This window comes from Arvicola amphibius, chromosome 14, assembly GCF_903992535.2.
Source record: "Arvicola amphibius chromosome 14, mArvAmp1.2, whole genome shotgun sequence".
In the NCBI taxonomy this organism is placed as follows: domain Eukaryota; kingdom Metazoa; phylum Chordata; class Mammalia; order Rodentia; family Cricetidae; genus Arvicola; species Arvicola amphibius.
In genome coordinates, this window is record NC_052060.1 from 54960544 (window position 1) to 54980587 (window position 20044).

The window sequence follows — 20044 nt, forward strand, 5'->3', positions numbered from 1 at the left end:
AATGTATACTTTACATGTCTTATCTTAGTATAAGCACCTGAATATTAGCTGTTATTTTTGCATTTATCATCCTGTTTTGAAATATATAATATTGACTATTTCCCATACTAAAAACAAAATATTCTGTGCTAGAAAGTAGCAATCAATATCAAATCCTTAGTTCATTAATGTTACAAATATGGGTGAGGTGTGGTAATATGTCTTTAATCCTAGCACTCAGGAGGCAGAGAAAGGTAGATCTCTGATTTTGAGGCCTGCTCGATCTACACAGTAATTTCTAGAATGTCTAGGGTTACATAATAAGAACTTCTCTCAAAACAAGCAAATGACAAAAAAATTTAAAATTAAGAACATGGGAATAATTTTCAAATTTTTGTACACAATGCATATGTCAGCATATGTGCCATAGTGTGTGTGTGTGTGTGTGTGTGTGTGTGTGTGTGTGAAGTCAAAGGAACAGTTTTGTAATCAACCATTTCCTTCTGTCTTTACATGGGTTTTGAGTATCAAACTCAAGGCACCAGCTTGCGCAGCAAGGGCCTTTCCTCACGGCCATGCCTCCAGTTCCATCTCATCAAATTCTTAGTATCACTTAGTGGTATCACTTGAATGTCTTCTGTTTAAACATCTTAGTGATGAGTTTTGTGTGAAGTAATACTTAAACATAAAGAACTAGCTCTGTGGAGTTCTTGGAGTCTATTGTTCATTAGCTAGATTTGTACTCTCTCATTTTTTACTGTACGGCATCTTTGTAAATATGCTTTCTTCCAATCATATTATTATGACACAATTTGAAACCTCTGCAGTTGATTGTTTCCTCTTGGGGATCCTGAAACCGGTCATGTTCTGCAAATGAGGCAAAAACAACCCACATAAATTTCCTTTAGGAGAGAACTCTCCACTCTGTTATATTATTTGAACCACATGACTATGCTTTGTTTTCGCATATGTACCTGTGAGCTGGTACTAGGTAAGATAAAAATGGTGCTGACTCACTGAACGGAAACTTCCATGTTTCTGCTTTGCTGATGTGTAGCCACCAAAGCCTGTTCCACTCAGTCTCCCATCTCTCACCTGAAACTAACTTTACCTTCTACCCTTTCAGCTAAACCTGCAGATAACAATTTCTACTTCTAAGCTGCATTAATATACTTTTAGGATTCAATCTCATAGTTAATTGCCTACAGCTTTGGTTTCTTACAGTCTCACTTTGATGGAGGATTCTCATTGGCTAATAAACTGCCTTGGCTTTTTGATAGGGCAAAATTTAGATAGGTGGAGTAGACGGAACAGGAAAAAGGAAGTGAGGTAGATGGCTCAGACAGTTGCCCCGCTTCTCCTCTCTGAGCCAGACTGCCATGCCTCTCCTCAGAGAGATGCGAGATGCAATGAAGCCAGGTCAGACATGCTGAATCTTTCCCAGTAAGACACCGCTTGTGGTGTTACACAGATAATTAGATATGGGTTAGTCAAGATGTGAGTAAGAGGTTGAAACTAATGAGCCAGGCAGTGTTTAAATGAATACAGTTTGTGTGTTGTTTTGGGGCATAAGCTAGCCGGTGGCCGGGAGCCGGGCGGGATGAAAAGCAGGCCTGCCCGCAACACATCACTACATCACTTTGAGTATTGCAAACGTCTCGTGTTCTCGCACTTACATTTTTGTCTCTGCATTCCATTCTCAAGAGTCCAGCACCACCCATGGCATGTAAAGGTATGGCTGATCTTGACCACCTACAACTCTTTGCCTATTCTTCACTCCCCCCATCTCTCTATACTTTTAGGTCTCAAAAAACATTGCTAGTTCCTAAAGGTCTTTGTACACAGTCCAAATATACAATGGCCAAGCCTCTCATCTTCAATGTCACATTACAGTGAGTTTTGTTCTTCTTGCTCTCTTTGCTGGTTCAGTCTTTCTCTCCTTACTTGTCTCTTCCTGCCTCCCCATGCCTAATCCACTCATTTTTCCTATAGAATTTATTACTTTTCAATACAAAATACAATATGCTACTTATTGTCAGGCATTTTATTACAATGTAATCATCTAGGTAAGAATTTTTCCTGCTCTCTCCCTTGGTTTTACCCCAGCTGTCTATTAATGTATCTGAAACATTTATTGAATAATTAATAAATTGTATTTTCTTGATCATTTAGTTGTATTTCTTGATCTCTGGTTCTTTATTAATCATGCTGCATATGCTCCTTTTCAATTTCTGACTTGAGTATGTATATGTAGGTATATAATAGATTTATTTATTTTATTGTTTTTTGAATAGAAATGTTTAGCCTGCATGTTTGAATGGACACCATGTGGGTGCTCATTGCCTGCAGAGGCCAGTACAGGGCATCAGGTATCCTGGGACTGGAATTACAGGGGTTGTGTGCCACCATGTGGGTGCGGGAAATCACACCCAGTCCACTGAAACAACATCAAGTCCTCTTAACTGTGCCAACTATGTCCCCAAGATTTTAGCATATTTAAAAGTAATAACTACTTTTCTGTTTTGGAGGTCTGTATTTTATGCTTTTAGCAAGTCCTGATTGACATCACGAGGCTTGGGTATTTAAGCGACCACACTTATCATAACTTTACTTTGCAACAATGGGTTTTCTGTATGATGAGCAGAATTGTGGGGAAAAAAGCCCAGATAATAGAGATATTCTTTCAGTGTATTCTAAAAATCAGTTGTATTAGCACTAAGTTTCTTGATCTAATGACTAATTGATAAACTGGACAACAGACCCTCAGAACTTCATTGACAGAAACAGATATTTAAGATTAGTTGATTAGGTTAGAGTTACTAAGATTGCCTTAAGTTCATTTTTGCAAATGATTAAGGTTCTTCAAACACTCAGTCATTACAATAATTTCTACCACTAAGAGTAATGCAATTAATAAATTTGACCTCAAGTATGGTAAATACAGTCAATTAAGCAAGCACATAAAAGGACATATGTTTTTATACAAAGGTTCATTCCCTTTCGATAAAATAGTGTTTGCTTTTTACAATTCTATTGTAACAGGGATCTTTAATATTCGTGTTAACTAATTCTAACAATAGGTATGTTGTAGATCAGAATCCATTTTGAAGTAAGGAAATTGAGGATTTCTGTCTGTTCCTACCTAAAAAATGAACAGGCAGAATTTGTGTGCTCTTTGTTCCCCGTCTTACAAATCTGTCATTGTCTCCACAGATCCCTTATAATTTCCATAATTTCCTATTATGAAATCATTTTTTTAATTCACATCCAAGTCTCCCAGGGATAGTTTTACTTCACTAGATGACTATAGTCTTCAGTGGGCTTAAGGATAATTTTCTTTTTCAATCCAGACCTTGTCATTCTTTCTGCAACTGTAGCATTGAACTACATTATGAGCAGTTTCCTATTTGCTAATTTTGTTGATGTACATTACACTGTACACATATAAATAAAATGGCATGGTCAAGTTTGACCTTCAACTTTTTTTGTGAATCTATCACCACCACAAGTAAGATAGCAAAGCTCACTTCACCCCCAGTTTCCTCATATCCTATGAGTGATCACTCTTCTTGCTTTCCTTGCTCCTTTACAAACACAGACTGCATGTAGCGCCATATTATTTATATTTTGATAAATAAATCTTGCCTGAAGACCAGTGGAAAAGCTAAAGCTATTAGAGGTCAGGCAATGGTGACTTATGCCTTTAATACCAGGATTTGGGAGGCAGAGTCAGAGGGAACTTTGTGAGTTCAAGGCTACCCTGGGCCACACAAGATCAATACAGAAGCAAATCCAGGTGGTGGTGGCTCACACACACCTTTAATTTGAGCCCTAGGGAGTCAAGCCTTTAATCCCAGCACTAGAGGGAATATAAAATGGGAAGAGAGAGAGGCTTAGTCTGTTTAGTTTGAGGTTGCCCAGCCTTGGTAAAGGTAAGACTTCTCTAGTGGCTTGGTTGCTTTGCTTTTCTGGTTTTCAGGTTGAATCCCATCTTCTGTCTCATGGTTTTTATTATTTGTGCTACAACTGCATTTACTAGATTGTAAATGGGAATAGAATGTGAAATGTCCCTATATACCCATCCATTTGAGCATCTGATGCTAAGATGGTAATGTTGTTTAGGTGGTGTGGTCTGGGGTTTTATGACTCAGACAATGTCTTATTCTGTGCTTCCCAACCCAGACAGGAAGTAACCAGCTCTCTCCTGTTCTTGCTGTAAGGCCTTCCCGCTCATATAGACTTAATTATTTTGAATTGTGAGCCATAGCAAACCCATCCTCCCTCGTCTTGCCATTTCTAGATAACTTGTCTCAGGGAGAAGTGGAGTAATAGAGTAAACAAAATAAATCATATAGCCTTTATTTTCTCCCTACCTCTTTCCTGGTTCTTTTCACCCAATATAATGATGCCGAGACTCCTTTGTATATGCTGTAAATCACAGATTCGTTTATTTGATTGTTTAGTACTATTTAATTGTGTGAATGCATAATGATTATTTTAACATCTATGTGCTGATGTACACTTCACTGTCTGCAACTTCAGGCTACTGCAGATGAAATCACTATAAACATGCTCACAGCTAAATTTCTCATTTTCTTGGGTAAACGCCTAGCTAGATTCATTGCCTGAGCTATGGTAAATTTTTTTGGAGAAATCACTAGAACATTGTCAGTCATTAGTTCCTGAGAGCTAATTTGCACTATTTTGTATGGTCATGTTTTAATTTGAGCCATGGCAATGGGGTTTGTTTACATTTTCCTAATGACAGTGACAGTGAGTGATGTTTTCTATCATTTATCATTGTTAGTTTCTTCCTGGCTACTTCTTCTTGTTTTTCAGTTCTGTGGAAACTATTTATTGTTGAAGTGTAAAAATTCTTTGTGTATTCTAGATGTTAATCTTCATTGGACATAATTGTCTCTCAGCATCTGTGACAGTTGGAATTTTTGTACTCCCTGTGAGTACCAGAACCTGCGAATTCTCAAATCTCTTTTAAATAACACAGGGTGGCATTTGTATACAATCTTCACATATAACCCTGTGTATTTCAGCTCAGATTATACTACTTTGTACAATGTAATACTATGTAAATACTATGCATGGGGTTATTATTCTGTATTGTTTATAGAATAATGACAAGAAAAAATGTCTGCATATGTTTATGATGCATGGAATTTTTGAATAAAAGAACAGTTTCAATACACAGCTTGTTTAATACATAGATTATGATGTAACCCAGGGTTATAGAGGGACAGCATATATTTTAGGAACATTTTTGGTGCTTACCACATCTTTTTCTTCTTTATACAATGTATTTTGAAGATCAAGAATGTTACATTTTGATGAAGTTCTGTTTATTGATTTTTCTTCTACAAGTGCTTTTGTTGTGTGCCTGAAAATATCTACCAAATACTAGCTTACGGAAATTTTGTTTTCTTCTAGAAATTTTGTAGTTTTAGCTTTTACAGTCTGTCTTTGACCAGTATAGTCATTCTAACTGTAAGTGCATAAACTGTATGATAAAGGTTGGAGTCTATTTTAATCCATGTTTACATACTCTTTCTGGACTATTTCTTGTGAAGACTATATTTCCCATTGAATTTCTTTGGTGCTTTTGTCAAAGACAATTGCATAAATATGGGTGTCTATTTCTAGACTCTTTTTGGCTTTATTGAGTTTTTTATCTGTCTTTATGCCAATGCCGCATAATCTTCACTACCATAGAACTTGAAATGCTCTAACTTCTGAAACTCTTTGGTTTCTTGAAGCTCTTGTTTTAACTTACATTGACAAGAACAGAGTGACCATCAACATTTGAATGTTTTGTGCAGAATTTCAAGATAACCTCCTCATTATGCCACTACATACCAGTGAACCATAATGCTTTGCATTGTGGCTGAGAGAATATGGACTGTTTCCAGTCCAATGTGAACTCTGAATATTTTTCCTCTCTTTTGTCATTAAGTCTTGTCACTAGATAGCTTCCTTTGAGAACTTGCTGACCAACACACAATGGAGAACCCAAGAAAGACCATCAATGCATCTCAAGATAACGTTCTTCTCTATGGGTGAAGTTGTTTTCCCTGTGCAACTGCATCACATCCAGGTCCCTGAGACTTCCAGCCTCCTATTTCTGCTTCCTTGGTTCATCATGAGGGCTAAGTCACAAATGAGTTTCCTTTCTCTGCTTTAACTCTAACTTGGGTGTCCTTTCCAAAAATCATTATGGTTTCTGTGTAGGATGTTTTCTCTTAGGAGTTACTGTTAGACACTGCCCAAGGTTCGCCAGAAAACTGACCTCTTCCCTTCTGTTCATTGCCGTCATTTTCTGCTTACTCCACGATGACTGAGAGTGAAGATCATTGCACGTTTTCAAAGTCCTAAAATCCAAAGAATCCTCAAGACAGCAACCACCCATGTATGGAAGGCAACACGCCACTGCGTGTCATCCTGCCCCGCATAGTTTGTCCTAAGCATCCTCTTTTAAAGGTCCAGTGGTTTCCTTCTGCCATTTCAACTCTGTGCACTCATGCCTGACGAGACTGTGTGATTGCCACAGTCTCATTGTCTTCCCACTTCTTTCTCTTTCGATGTTTCAGGTCATCACCGAGAGGAACAGAATCTGATTATCATACTTTTGCTGTTTTCTTTTCTGATTCCAGAAACTGTGGGTTTTTAAAGTTTGCTAAAAATTATTAACATTGTATAGTAGATTTATATACAATAAACCCTTTGAAATTTTTAAGATTAAAATCACACCAAGTAAAGTCTCTCAAGGCAAGGGCCTGTATCAAGAAATCAAGAGAAGCAAAAGAAAAAAAAATCGAATAAACAATCAAGAAGGAGGCACTGAATGCTTAAACCACCAAGAAATCTTTGAAGTTTCAAAAGAAAAACAGAAAACTCTGATTATGAAAGTGGAAACATAGTATACTAAAATATATTAGATGCAGTAAAGGCAGTAATTGGGGGCAGTTATGGCATTATAGCACATTATAATTCCACAAATAAGACATTAACTCTGCATAGTATAGGGAAGACAAAAGAGGAGTTAGCTCATCACTATATTAGCAGAAAGGAGAAAACAGTGATGACAAACAAAAAACGAGAGGAGGAGAGTTCAAGGTCAGTGAACCCCAAAGTAGGGCTTTTGGGTGAACCAAGCTAATAAACCTTCACTAGAGAAAAAAGAAAAAAGAGAATGATTAAACCATGAATAAATAGAATAAGAAATATGGGTATAGAAATACTTCTTGTTCTTCAGAAATAGAAAACATTATAAAATGATCCAATGAGCAACGAAGTACCAACACACCAGAGGCTCCAGGGGAAATAATCAAGTTCCAGAAACATCCAAATAGAAGCTCAGAAGCTGACTTCCTCTTTCACACATTAGATGACACAATTTACTGATTCTGAATAAATCTAACCTGTGGTTGTTTGGAGCTTTGTTTTATTTGGTTTTATAGCCATCGAGACAAAACCACTTTTCCTCGTTCAAAGGATATTTGAAGGGGTAGAGAGATCCACATACAAATAAATAGGAGAGGAGCGCGGCTGTGAGATGCATAGCCCAAAGTACTTTTTGCCTGACTCTTAACAGAAACCAGTAAAAATTTATCCTTACTTTAGAATTGTAGAAGAAAAAGTCTTTGGAAGACAGAAATTCCAAGAGTGAACTGATTACAAGCAACAATTTCAGCAGCTTTGAAGGACATTTCCTCAAGAGGGCACACAGAAAATACTGCCTTTTTAAAGATGAGAAAAAGTGGCCCTGGTGAAAATGGGACGTCAAGAATATCGAGGCAAGGCAGCGCGGAGGCGAGAGAGAGGAGGAGTAGAAGCGAAAGGGGGAGGGACATTGGAAGGACGGACGGAGGGAAGGACGTACGGAAGGAAGGAAGGAAGGTTAAGGAAAGGATAGCGAAATGAAGGCAGAAGACATAAAGACTAGGAAGACATATAAAAGTCAAGCACATCAATCAATCACTCCTCTCTAAAGAACCTAACTCCTCCCTCATCCTCTCTCTCTCTCTCTCTCTCTCTCTCTCTCTCTCTCTTTCCCTCCCTCCCTCCCTCCCTCCCTTCCTCCCTCCCACTCTCCCTCCCTCCTTTCTTTCTTCTTTCTCTTTTTGGCCAAGAATCCATCTGTATCCAAGACAGTGCTGGATCTGATGATCTTCCTGACTATCACAGAAGCACCAGAAGTACATGCTCTCAGCCCTAGCACACCAGCACATCTCTGGCTTTAGAAGGCTGCTGTCTAGAAGTAGCATGTGAAGGTGGGGACGGGTACTTCAGAGCATAGCCTTATGGTGGCCTTACCTAAATGACATAGTGATGGTTAGAGGACAAAATGAGGCACTGGGTCTTTCTATCTGCAGGATCTCTGATAGTCTCTAAATAATCACAATGTGAAAACAAAAGTCAAAAAAGATGCGGAGCCCACATTGAGATAATTTTTAATCTATTTGATCTATATTTGTTGAGCTAGAATATATTTTTCTTGTGTGTGTGTTCACCCATACATGTAAGTGTGCATGCAGTTGTCCATTTCTCTTTCCAACAAGGTTTCTCATCATCCTATTATGCCCTCACCCCTACCTTAGTGCTGCGGTCACCCTAGGTCATGAGGGAACATCTGTCTTTTATGTGGGTATTTAAAATTTGATTTTCATGATTTACAGTAGGTGTTACTGTGCACAAAAAGCCATCTTCCCAATTCCGATGTTTTACTGATGTAACATCATAAAAATAATGTTAAGTTTTCATTCACATCATCACACATTGACTTTATCATATTATAAAGTGTCTGTCACTTTGACTGATAGTAGATAGCCTTTTGCTATTATTTTGTAATTCATATTCCTAGTTAATATTGGGATAGAAACTATGTTCAGTAACTATTTAGTTTAATGTTACTATGATTTACCTATTTATTTCTGTACCCTTAAAAAGAAACAATGAGCCACTGATCTTTTCAAATGTTTAGGAGGCCCAAATTCCATTTTGAATATAATTCACTTGTTTAGCAATACTCAAATAATTCTTCCAAAAACACACTGCTCTACAGGTCTCCTTTTTCATAAAAGGATCCTTTTATTATTCTTCTCATTAAGTTTTAGCAATGACCTATTCTTCTGTAGAGTCGTGTCACAATAGTAGTCTATATTTTTTCCCTGTATCAATTCTCCCATGTTTAGTGCTTTAAATCATTTGGACCTAGTGTTGCTCCCATTTTTAAATATGTAATTTAGCTTTTAAAATACAAAAATGAGTTGTCAAACCATCTTTCCTGAAACATTTCCATCGCTTGCCAAAATACCACATGTAATGTCTTATTTCCTGACCCTCTGTTCTGTCTTGTATCATATCCCTATATCTGTGGAGCAATGATGCCATCTTAATTATTGAAGCAAAGAAGTGAAAGTTCTTCTTGTTGAACTTTTTCTGCATACTGTCTATAGCTGGCATGACCCTTTGTTTCTACATAAGTTGTACGACTCATTTTTCAAGTGTTCTAAAAAAAATCTATAAAAAAGATATAAATTAATTTTGTCACATTTGACATATTTGACATGAATTCCTCCCAAAATGTAATGTATCTTTCCATTTATTCAAATCTTGATTCTTTCAGAAATATATCATTTTAAAATATATCTTTTTAAAGTTCTTTTAAAGATTTATTTCCTTTAATTTTTTCCTTTTTTAATTTTTTTCTTTTTTTAAAAGAAAATAAACTATTTTTTCATTTTACATACCAATCCCAGTTTCCACTCCCTCTTCTCCTCCCATCCCCTCCACCTACCCCCTTACTCCACCCCACTCCCATCCACTCCTCAGAGAGGGTAAGACACATTGCTTTGGGGAAGGTACAAAGCTCTCCTGACTATTTAGGCAGAGCAAGGTATCCATCCAAAGAGAATAGGTTCCTCAAAAGCCAGTTATTTCCTTTTAAATTATGTTTGTGCTGTGCGTGCTGTGTGTGTTATTGCAAGGCTGTGTGCATGAGAGTGCAGTTTCCAGGGCAGTCCAGTAGAGACCATCATTTCCCTTAGAGCCGGAATTAATGGGTGGTGGTTAGCTGCTCATGGTGGGTTGTAGGATATGAACTCATAATTTTTACAAGAGCATCAGGTACTGGCTGACCACTGAACCATCTCTTCAGCCCCCTCTTCTTAATTTTTTTAAACATATTATTTTGGATTTTTACCTAGGGACTACAAGTTGTTGCTTTTATTTGATATATCCATTCTGTTAAAATTCAATGTTACTGTGTATATATGTCAAAGCATCAGGATTAGATATGACTGGAACCTGAAATCCCACCTCTCCCCCTGGCTCATGTGTTTGAATGTCTGTTAAGGCTGCTGTTTGGTTGGTTATGGAACTTTGGCACATGGACTCTGGTTAACAGAGTCTTTGGGGAATGAACCTTGAAGATGATATTTGCTTCCAACGACAGCCACAGCCCTTGGCTACCTGCTGATGTCATCATATAAGTGGCTCTGATACATGCTTGAGTCTCCATGGTCTAAGTCAGCACCATGGAGACTAAGTTCCCACCATGATGTATTGAGAAGTTAATAGACAACTTCAGTCTGTGCTTCTGTTAGTTACTGTGTCACAGAGATGAGAAAGTAGTGAATGCAGAATACGTTTTTCCAAATTAGAGCAGATCTCTAATTTGCTATAAATTTTGACTAGAGGTATATTACATTTCATATGGAGAATATTATTATTTTTTCACTTTTCTAATTCTTATAACCTACATTTTTTCTTGTTTCAATTAACTGGCTAAAATTATAAAGAGCATTAAAGTACAAAATTATTATGAAGATTCTGTCTGTTGGTCCAAATGTTGACGAGTCTCCTCTACCTTCTGAGTCAATATTGCATTGTATAATTTTATCTCTAAAATAATCTTTCATTTTTGGTTAACTGAGAATTATTTTTTCCACTTGGTAGGATTTAAAAAATGCTAATGTATACAATAGTATAGCCTATTCTTTTAATTTAAATGTTACCAATGCATTTATCTGATATAGATATCTGTTCTTTTCTAAGATAAATTATCCATAATATGATTTAGCATCATTATTGGTCTTGTTCAATGATTTTTGTTATTTCCATGGTTGAATTTCAAGTTTATTTTCATTTGCTAAAGGGTTTTGTTGACTCTTCACATATTCCTCTCATTCAAATCACCCCCATAACATTTGTAACAACATTGCTGGAAATCAGTTTTTTATTTAGCTGAACATCTTTTTTCCCCTCTAACTTTAAATTTTATTTGACTTCTGCTGTTATTTTTTGATATTTTCTTTCATCTTTCTAGAGACATAAGTTATTCTATTTTTTATAGTTGAATACAGGTTTTGCCATGGTAGACTACTTAAGACAATCATGTTTATTTGCCTTTGATCACCTTAACTTTATGTTATACATGTTACACACTCGATAGTGTGCTCTGTGCTCACATCTGAATATTTTGTTTCTTTGAAATATCTTTTATAAATATTACTTTTAAACATTTTTATTTTTGAGGTTACAATATAATTATATCATGTGATAAATACACTATTGATCAGGGGAGTTTCGGAAATTCAGTTTGATTCACTAAGCAGTCAATTTTTAAGGGTTTATAATATCTGTTTGGTCCCTGATGGGGACAAAGAGGAAGGACAGCCTGCAGCAGGCAGTGTCTACTAACCTCAGGCTATGTCTGGGGAAGCAGAATTAGAGGTTAGGAAGGAGAGAGCAAAAGGCCTACTGTTGTGCTGACTTCTAAGTGTGGTCTAGCAATATCTTTACCTACAATGCCAGGTTTCTCAGTATTTGCTTCTGAGTCACGAAGCTTTTGAAAATTGTTCTTCTGAGTGCATACTCAAGGACACACTCAGGTCTTAATTTGCAGAGTTTAGATTCTTTCCTTGTTTCTACTGCTGCCACCACTCTGAAATTATGATTTGTTTGAGAGTAACATCAAGGTCAACACTGATGGCCTTCTCTTTGGTTTGCATTGCCCGTAACCCGTTATCAATACTTGTTCTCTGTGCTGCTTCTGTGTGTACTACAACTTGATTAAGTGCACACACAAAACCAACTGACTTCTGAGTTTTTACGTGTGGACCTGATTTCTGTGTTCTCCCTTTTGTTTAGCATCCAATGGCTTTCCAACATCTTTGCTCTCTTTTTTCTTTCCTTTGATGTAATTCATACCATTTTCCTACTTAAAATAAAAATAAGTTTTAATATCCACACTTATTTGTTTACAATCTGTACTTATTTGTCTTACATTAAAACTTGAAGCAGGAATATTTGTTGTTAAAGTTCAGATACATTTCAGTATTAATGCTCTTGCCTGCCATGTGCAAGGCTTGGGACTGATTCTCACCACTATACAAAACAGAAGATACTTCCGCCTTGTTAATAAATCTGCACTGAGAAATAAATTGATTTTAGATCAACTGAAACTTATTTTTCATTGTCAGACAATAGTTTGCAAAGTTTTTCTACTGAACATTTGCTTGTTATTCCTTTATATACCCCACTTTTTCCTCACATAAATTTGCCTTGCTGCTCAGAAGAAATGTTATTATTATTCTAAGTGATTAGAAGTCCACCTTTAGTATAACAATTTTTTATTTGTAAGTGATATATATTCCTCTTGTATAGTTTACGATTACACGTGTGTGTGTGTGTGTGTGTGTGTGTGTGTGTGTGTGTGGTGTGGTGTGTGTGTGTGTGTGTGTGTGTGTGTGTGTGTGCTTCGACCATGTGGGTTGTGGGGATAAACCTCAGGTCATCAAAGTTCAGTTAGCCCCTTTACCCTCCAGTCATCTTTCCTGCCCCCAAATTAGCTTTTTGATATGGTAAAGATTTGCATTGAGCATTGGCTTGATTTACTATTTTCAGAGTTCTGACAGAATTTTATTTTCAGTTTCTCATCTGCTGGCATATTAGTTACTTCTCTATGGCTGTGATAAAACAGCACGACCAAGGTAACTTCTAAAAGAAAATATTAAATTGGCTTGTGGTTTCAGAAGCTAGAGTGCTAGAGTCCATGATGCAGGGCAAAGAGACAGTTGAGCGCTCACATCTTGATCTACAAGTAGGAGATGGGGTGATATGAGGGTTGGGTGAAGGAAAGCAAGGAAGGAAAAAGGGAATGGTGAAATTTTGTGAAACTCAAGTCCACCTCCCGTGACACACCTCATCCAAAGCTCTCCTAACTCTTCTCAGACAGTTCTACCAACTAGACAACTAGGGACCAAGTGCTCAAACAATGAACCTGCTGGAGACACTCGTGCTCAAACCACCACACTTGGTTTTGATCAATTTTCTATTTTCTACTTGTACACATTTTATGGGGAAACATCTACTGTTTACTGTATTTTTTTGCATTTTCTAGCAGTTTAAGAATATTTTTATGTTTTAATTAACTTAGTGCCCTAATATTCCTTTAAGCAGGACCTATTGTTAACGCGTCTTTACACATAAATGGTCAAAAGTAATGTGGCTCATGGCCAAAACAACTCGAGACTAAGACGCAGAACCTGGGTGAAATCTGTGTTGTTAATGGTTTAATGTGAGAAGCAGATTTTTATTTGGAAACTTTATTAATGTAGATTCAAGGATGGGCAATGGCAGAAATAATAAAAGGAGCTGAGAAAAAAGAATAGGAAGTATTTAGGACATGCTGGAGCCCTCAGCACAGAGTGTGTCTGAAGCTGGAATGCATCAAACCCATTGTCAGGTATCAGTATTATTTCCATTTTTTCACTTCTATTACACATTATGTGCAAGCCCACATTCACTTCCATATTAATTCATTTTTATTTATCTACACCTAATTCAGTGTTTACACATTATTCATCATAATAAGACATCAAATAAGTACAATGTCCAAAGCCAGTTTAATTCTTCCTTCTCTGGCCCAGAACTCCAGCAGTGCTGCGGTGAATGGATTCTTTTTTTTTTTTTTAACCTTGACTCTGTACTATTGGTTCTTTGTGTTTATTATTGCCTTTATGCCTGAATAAAAAGTTGTAAGACTTGGACTTGTGAGATAGCTCTGAAGGTAAAAGCCTATAGGTCTGTCAACCTGAGTTCTGGAATTTACTTGGTGAAAGACAGAGAAGACTCTTGGAAGTTGTTCTCTGACCTCCATGTGTGCACTTATGACATGGGCACACACACACACACACACACACATACACACACACACACTCACATACACAAGGTCACTCACAAATTAATTTAATAAATTTTTTATAAAAAAGTTAATACTATGTTCTAATAGATATTTTTTCTTTTTGCCAACCACTCTTCACAGCATTTTGGAAACTGTTTTGTGGCGGTTGGTATGCAATCCCACATCCTGCCTGGAATTCCCTGGTCTTCACCAAGTCACATAATGAATTCTTTAGCCCTCTGTTGTTGCTTTTCACAGTTTGGCCACAATTTTGCTTATGCTGCTCTGGGTCATATTCTATCCTTCATATTTGTAATACATACTTGCTGAACAAATGCTAAATCTCAAGCGCTAAGGAGCAAACTGTGAGAAAGAGAGACTGCTCTGGTCTGAGTTTTGTATACTCTGAGAACTTATGCATTGATATGTTAAAACTAAGGATGACAGTGTTAGGAGACTGGTTTTTGGAGAGATAACCAGCTCATTAGGGAAGACAGAGACTGAGTGGATGATGCTAATGTCTTTATGAGCGGTACTAGTGAGCTGTCCTCCCGTTCTGATCATGTGAGGACTTGTGAGAAGGAACCTTCTGTGAAAAGCAGACACAGAGTCTACTTGCACTTGAGGAAGGCCAAGGGGTTCATGAAATGTCATCCCTCCATCACTCTCCACCTGGTTCTGTACCTTTTTATTCTTTCCCTTCTTCTTCTTCTTCTTCTTCTTCTTCTTCTTCTTCTTCTTCTTCTTCTTCTTCTTCTTCTTCTTCTTCTTCTTCTTCTTCTTCTTTTCTTCTTTTTTCTTTTTTGACAGACAGGATCTCTCACTGATTCCAAAGTTTCTGGGTGTCTGGCCAATGAGCTTAAGTAATACACCTATCGTTGCCCCTTTCCTAACTCTGGCTAAAGCAACTCCACACCAGGATTTTTAATGTGTGCTCTAGGGATCTAAACCCAAGTCCTTTCGCATGTGTGGCAAGCAGTTTATCTACTGAGCCATCTCCCCAGCATGATGGACATTTGATGTTTTAAATCACTTAACCCGTGTTAATTTTTAGTACCAGCCCCCAAATTAAATAAAGGTCTATCCTCAGAAATGGAATAAATTCTGGTGTTTGGAGCATGTATCAAAGTAATTATCAGTGTTAAAAAAATCATAAAATTATAACTGTAATGTTTGTAGTAGAGTTTTATGGAGCATTTAAATAACACAGGAGGTTCTGACCAGGTTAGTAAGGTTGAAACATTTTTTTCTCATGTAGTAATAACTGATGATGAGTATTGAAAATGGGCATAAAGTGAACTAAATGAGGAGGAGGGGCTTGGAACAATGAAGATCCCAGAAGACATTTTCAGTCTCTGGGCTAAAATGTTGGCTGAATCATAAAACATGCCAAACAAAACAGCATCACTTGAATGAAGAAAATGAAGGGTTCCACTTGTTCAATGAACTCAGATAAGATCAGGAGATGGACGCATTGTGTCTCAGGATTTCTGAATTTACTTCAAGGTCAAAGAAACTGCTTAGAAAAGGTTTAAATATGTGTGTGACACACACACAAAAAAACTTTTACAGGAAAATAATCTCTGTGCTATAGAAAATAGGGCTGTGAGCAGCAAAGATGGGCCCATGAAGAGCGGTACAGCTAAAGGGCTATTGGAGCTCAGGCTAGAGGTGATGAATTTTCACAAGAGTAGTTGCCATGGCTATGTAGTTACCATGGTTATAAAGAGAAAATAGACTTGAGAAGCATTCAGACAAAATAAAATCATCTTGGTAATATGCTTTGGAAGGTGAATTAGCTACAAGAGATTCTTGATGAAATTTTGGCCTATTGAACATGGTGACGATGGAGTCATTCATCGAAGCATAAATCCAGGAATTCTGTCTCTGGTTTTGTTTTGATTTGGAGGCTTTGGGTTGTCTTTGATATACACAGATGGAAGTGACATAGATGTCATAAAAGGTACAGGTCCACAGTTCAGAAGATCTGTTCTCTGAGCCTTTGGCAACTGACAGTTCATGTTCTGCTCTGTGCTCCTGGCTACGTTAGCGACCTTGTATAAATGGGATCACATAACATTTATTTTGTTTCGAATGGCTTATTTCACTCAGGGTAATGTCCTTAAGAGTCATCTGTGTTGTAGTACAAGTCAATTTTTCCTTTCTTGTAAAGGTAAAATACATCACTGTGTGTGTAGTTTGTTCTTTTTATTCCTTGATAGATAAATTTAAGTTGATTATCTGCGTGGTGTGGTGTAGACATAGATGAATAAGCATCTGTTGGAGTTCTGAGCATTCAAAACTCCTGACTACATACTCAGAATAATTACTGGATTATATAGTAATTTAGCAGATTTTTTGGGTAACAACTTTACTATTTTCCAAGTATTCATTATTTTACTATGAATATACGATTCTAACTTCTGCAAATCCTTACCAACATTTGCTGCTTGCTGTGTTTTTGATTCTTTGTTTATTTCATGGCAACTAACTTAATGTTTTGAAATTTATCTCATTGCGACTTTGATGAGTATTTCATTCATAATTCATAATGTAATATATCTTGTACCTGGTGGATGTATTTATGCATATCATATCATTTTTATGTCTATATATTTCTGCATGAGATTGATAACTCCCTCAGAATTCAGGAAATTTGGAGAAAGAGGGGCTGGGAAGTTTGTAGAAGTCAGAGGGACTGGAGAACACCAGGAGAACATGGCCAACTGAATCACGAAAGAAGGAGGCATATGGACTCACAGAGACTGAAGTGGCGATCACAGGAAGCTTAGGCCTCTGATCAGGTCCTCTGTCTATATGTTATGGCTGTTAGCTTGGTGTTTTTGTGGGACTCCTAACTATATGAGTGGGTGTGTCTTTGACTTTTGCATGCTCTTGGGGCTTTTTTCTTCCTGTTGAGTTGCTTTATCCGGCCTTGGTGTGAGGACTTTTGCATTAAATTATTGTATTTTATTTTGGTTTCTATCTTTTGGAGGCTTGCTCTTTTTGGAAGGGAGGTGGAACAGGAATGGATAGGGAAATGGGAGGTGAGGGGGAGCTGGAAGAAGTGGAGGGAAAACTGGTGAAAATGCATTGTATGAGAGAAGAATCTATGTTCAATAATAATAAAAGAAATGGTAAGTCAATACTTTCAGAGGTGTGCTGCATGCAGTTTAATAGATTATTATTAATTGTATGCTTGCTTAGAAGATCAGCATCTGATTGAAAACTGGAAATGCTTAGGTTGAATGTATAAAACAACATAATGTTCAGAATGAATAAAATCTGCAAATTGATAATTAACATCCAAGTGAACAATGGGTAGTGGAAAACAATGTAATTCTGAAGCATCTCTTGGTAGGTTGAAAAAATGGAGGAAAATACTTTTAACTGAATGGATTAGCATGAGATAGCCATGAAAAATTTGAGCATTCCTGTTTCCTGCAGTGCTGAATGGCAGGATTGACTTCCCTGTGGTCACCTGACTTTGCCTGTGTGATTTCCAGCTCTACGTGGTTCAAAGCAAGAGAGCAATACTCAACTGGAAGGACAAATGTTGAGATAATTTGTGACTTTACTTGTGGAAATAAGCGGTTGGGATGAATCTCCATAAGAGGAAGGTCATTCCAGGAAACCCCTGATAATAGGATAGGAAGACACTGGCAAAGCTAGCTAGGCCATGGAGGTGAAGGAAGGAAAGGGAAGTCTGGGGACACAGTAGAGACCAGAGAAATGAAGGGCATTGACATTATTTTTAAAAATGATGCTCTTTCTTTCCCTAGGGAAAATATAGGATATTTATAGATGTGCCACAGCTCATTGCAAAATAAACTATGAGAATGAAATAAATAAGCTAATAAACTTTAAATGAGGAAACAGCCCATGACATAGTAATAAAGACAGAGTTGCTCTTAGCACCAACTCAAAACAAAGTGTGTTGACATTATAGTAGTAAGAAGTCACAAATATATCGCAGTGAGCTATGGAAGTTGGGAAAGAACAGGTGCGCTACATCCTTGCTTTGCTTTCTTTGACGTTGGAACAATTCCTGCAGACTTAAATGAAGATTTTGGAGCCTTCTTATAAAGAAAGAGAGGTTTAAAGAAGGAAAATGACTCATTTAGAGATCAGGATTTTGCAATGGGTTTCAAAAAAGGAGCAGGAATTTACAGAAAGACAAAAAACTACAGCAAAATAGCAAGTAGCTGTTCTCCATGTTCCTCAAGTGAGAACAAAACAAGAAATGGCTTACATTGGTGACAAACCAATTTAAATTGCACATAAGTCAGAAATTCTAACTAAAAGAGTTTTGAGATACTGGGTGCAATGTTTTCTCCTTCCCTCCCTCCCTCCCTCCTCCCCCCCCTTTTTTTTCTTGTCTTGATCTAAATGTCAAAATCAACAGGATAGCTTCCCAACGATGTTCCTTAGAAATGCCCAAATTACAGAACACTGAACTTGTATGTGAGCTTACTGCCACATTTGTATTATTAATGCTCAAGTCCCAAAAGCTTCTTATGCCAAGCATGATGATCTGCCTAGCACCTCAGTTTGAGAGGAAAGCGTAAAGGAGCTTTAATTGCACAAGTAGATCTGGGTTAACTGTAGAGAAGAATTTCTTGCTGGAAAGGAATGTTAGGAACCAAAATGAAACCCCTGGGGATATGAAGGAATGCTGGGCAGAAGACAGGCAGACAGGAAACAGCTAGAGAGTGACTATGCATGGATCATATTGCTGAGATTGTGAGGAATATGTGCCCAGGAATCTGACTGAAAGGCAGTCGACACCAGTGTGAAAAGGAAAGGCAGATGACAAGGGACTGTGCTGTCCTTTGGGCATCAGAGAAGCAAGCTTGTGACATCATTTGAAGATCTTTTGAGGTTTCTCTGCTCCATACTAGGGGAAGCAGAGATCAGGGATAACCCTGCTCTACAAAGACCCACCTTAGGAATACTTCTAAGGTAGGTGAACATGGGGAAGAAGTTTTAGTGACTGCAGAGCTTTGCCGTCAGGCAGGTGATTTTCTAACCACTTCTCATCACAAACAACCTGAGGAGCTTAGATTTGCTAGTCATATCGACACACATAGGATCACCTAAGAAGCGAGTCTCAAGGAGGGCTTGTTCAGATAATATTGGTCTATGTGAATGTCCATGGGGATTATATTGCTTATACTTACTGAGGTGGGTATCGCCATTTCCCAGGCAGGGGATCCTAGATTGCACTAATAGCAGAGAAAGAGCCGAGCACAGACATGATGTGCCTTAATCGACTGCTCTCTGCTCTGACTGTGGATGTGAAGTGCAAGCTGCTTCAATTCCTGCTGCCTCACCTTCTCCACCAGGATGCATGGCCCGAAACTATGGGCCATGCACCCTTCCTTTCAAACTTCCTCTCACCAGCATGGTTTATAAGAGCAACAGGAGACTGACCCAAGACAGGGCTCCATGACGCTTTCTGTTGTTGTTGTTGTTTGGGTTTTCAGTTTTGCAATTGTCATTGTTAATGGTGTGAATATTAAAGCTTTGCCCAGATCCCCACAGTCAGCGAGCAGGCCACTCTTCCTCAGGTGACTGCGTTCTCAGTCATTATTCTAGGTACAGATATTGTTATGCAGAGTTGCAGCTGACCACACCAATCTATTTGACTGCTAATTTGTTTACTGGGTTGTTGATCTGTTTAGAAATTGTGAATATTTCATTAATTGCTCATTGCGTGTAGTTACTGATAAATTTGTATAATTTCTTTTTTTATGTTATGCTAATCTCAGATTTTTAAAAGCCTTATTAAAATGCATCCTTTATTTCCTGGAGTTAAAAGATTAGTGATTTCCCCCTTATGCATAAGAAAATGGAATAAGCCTTCCT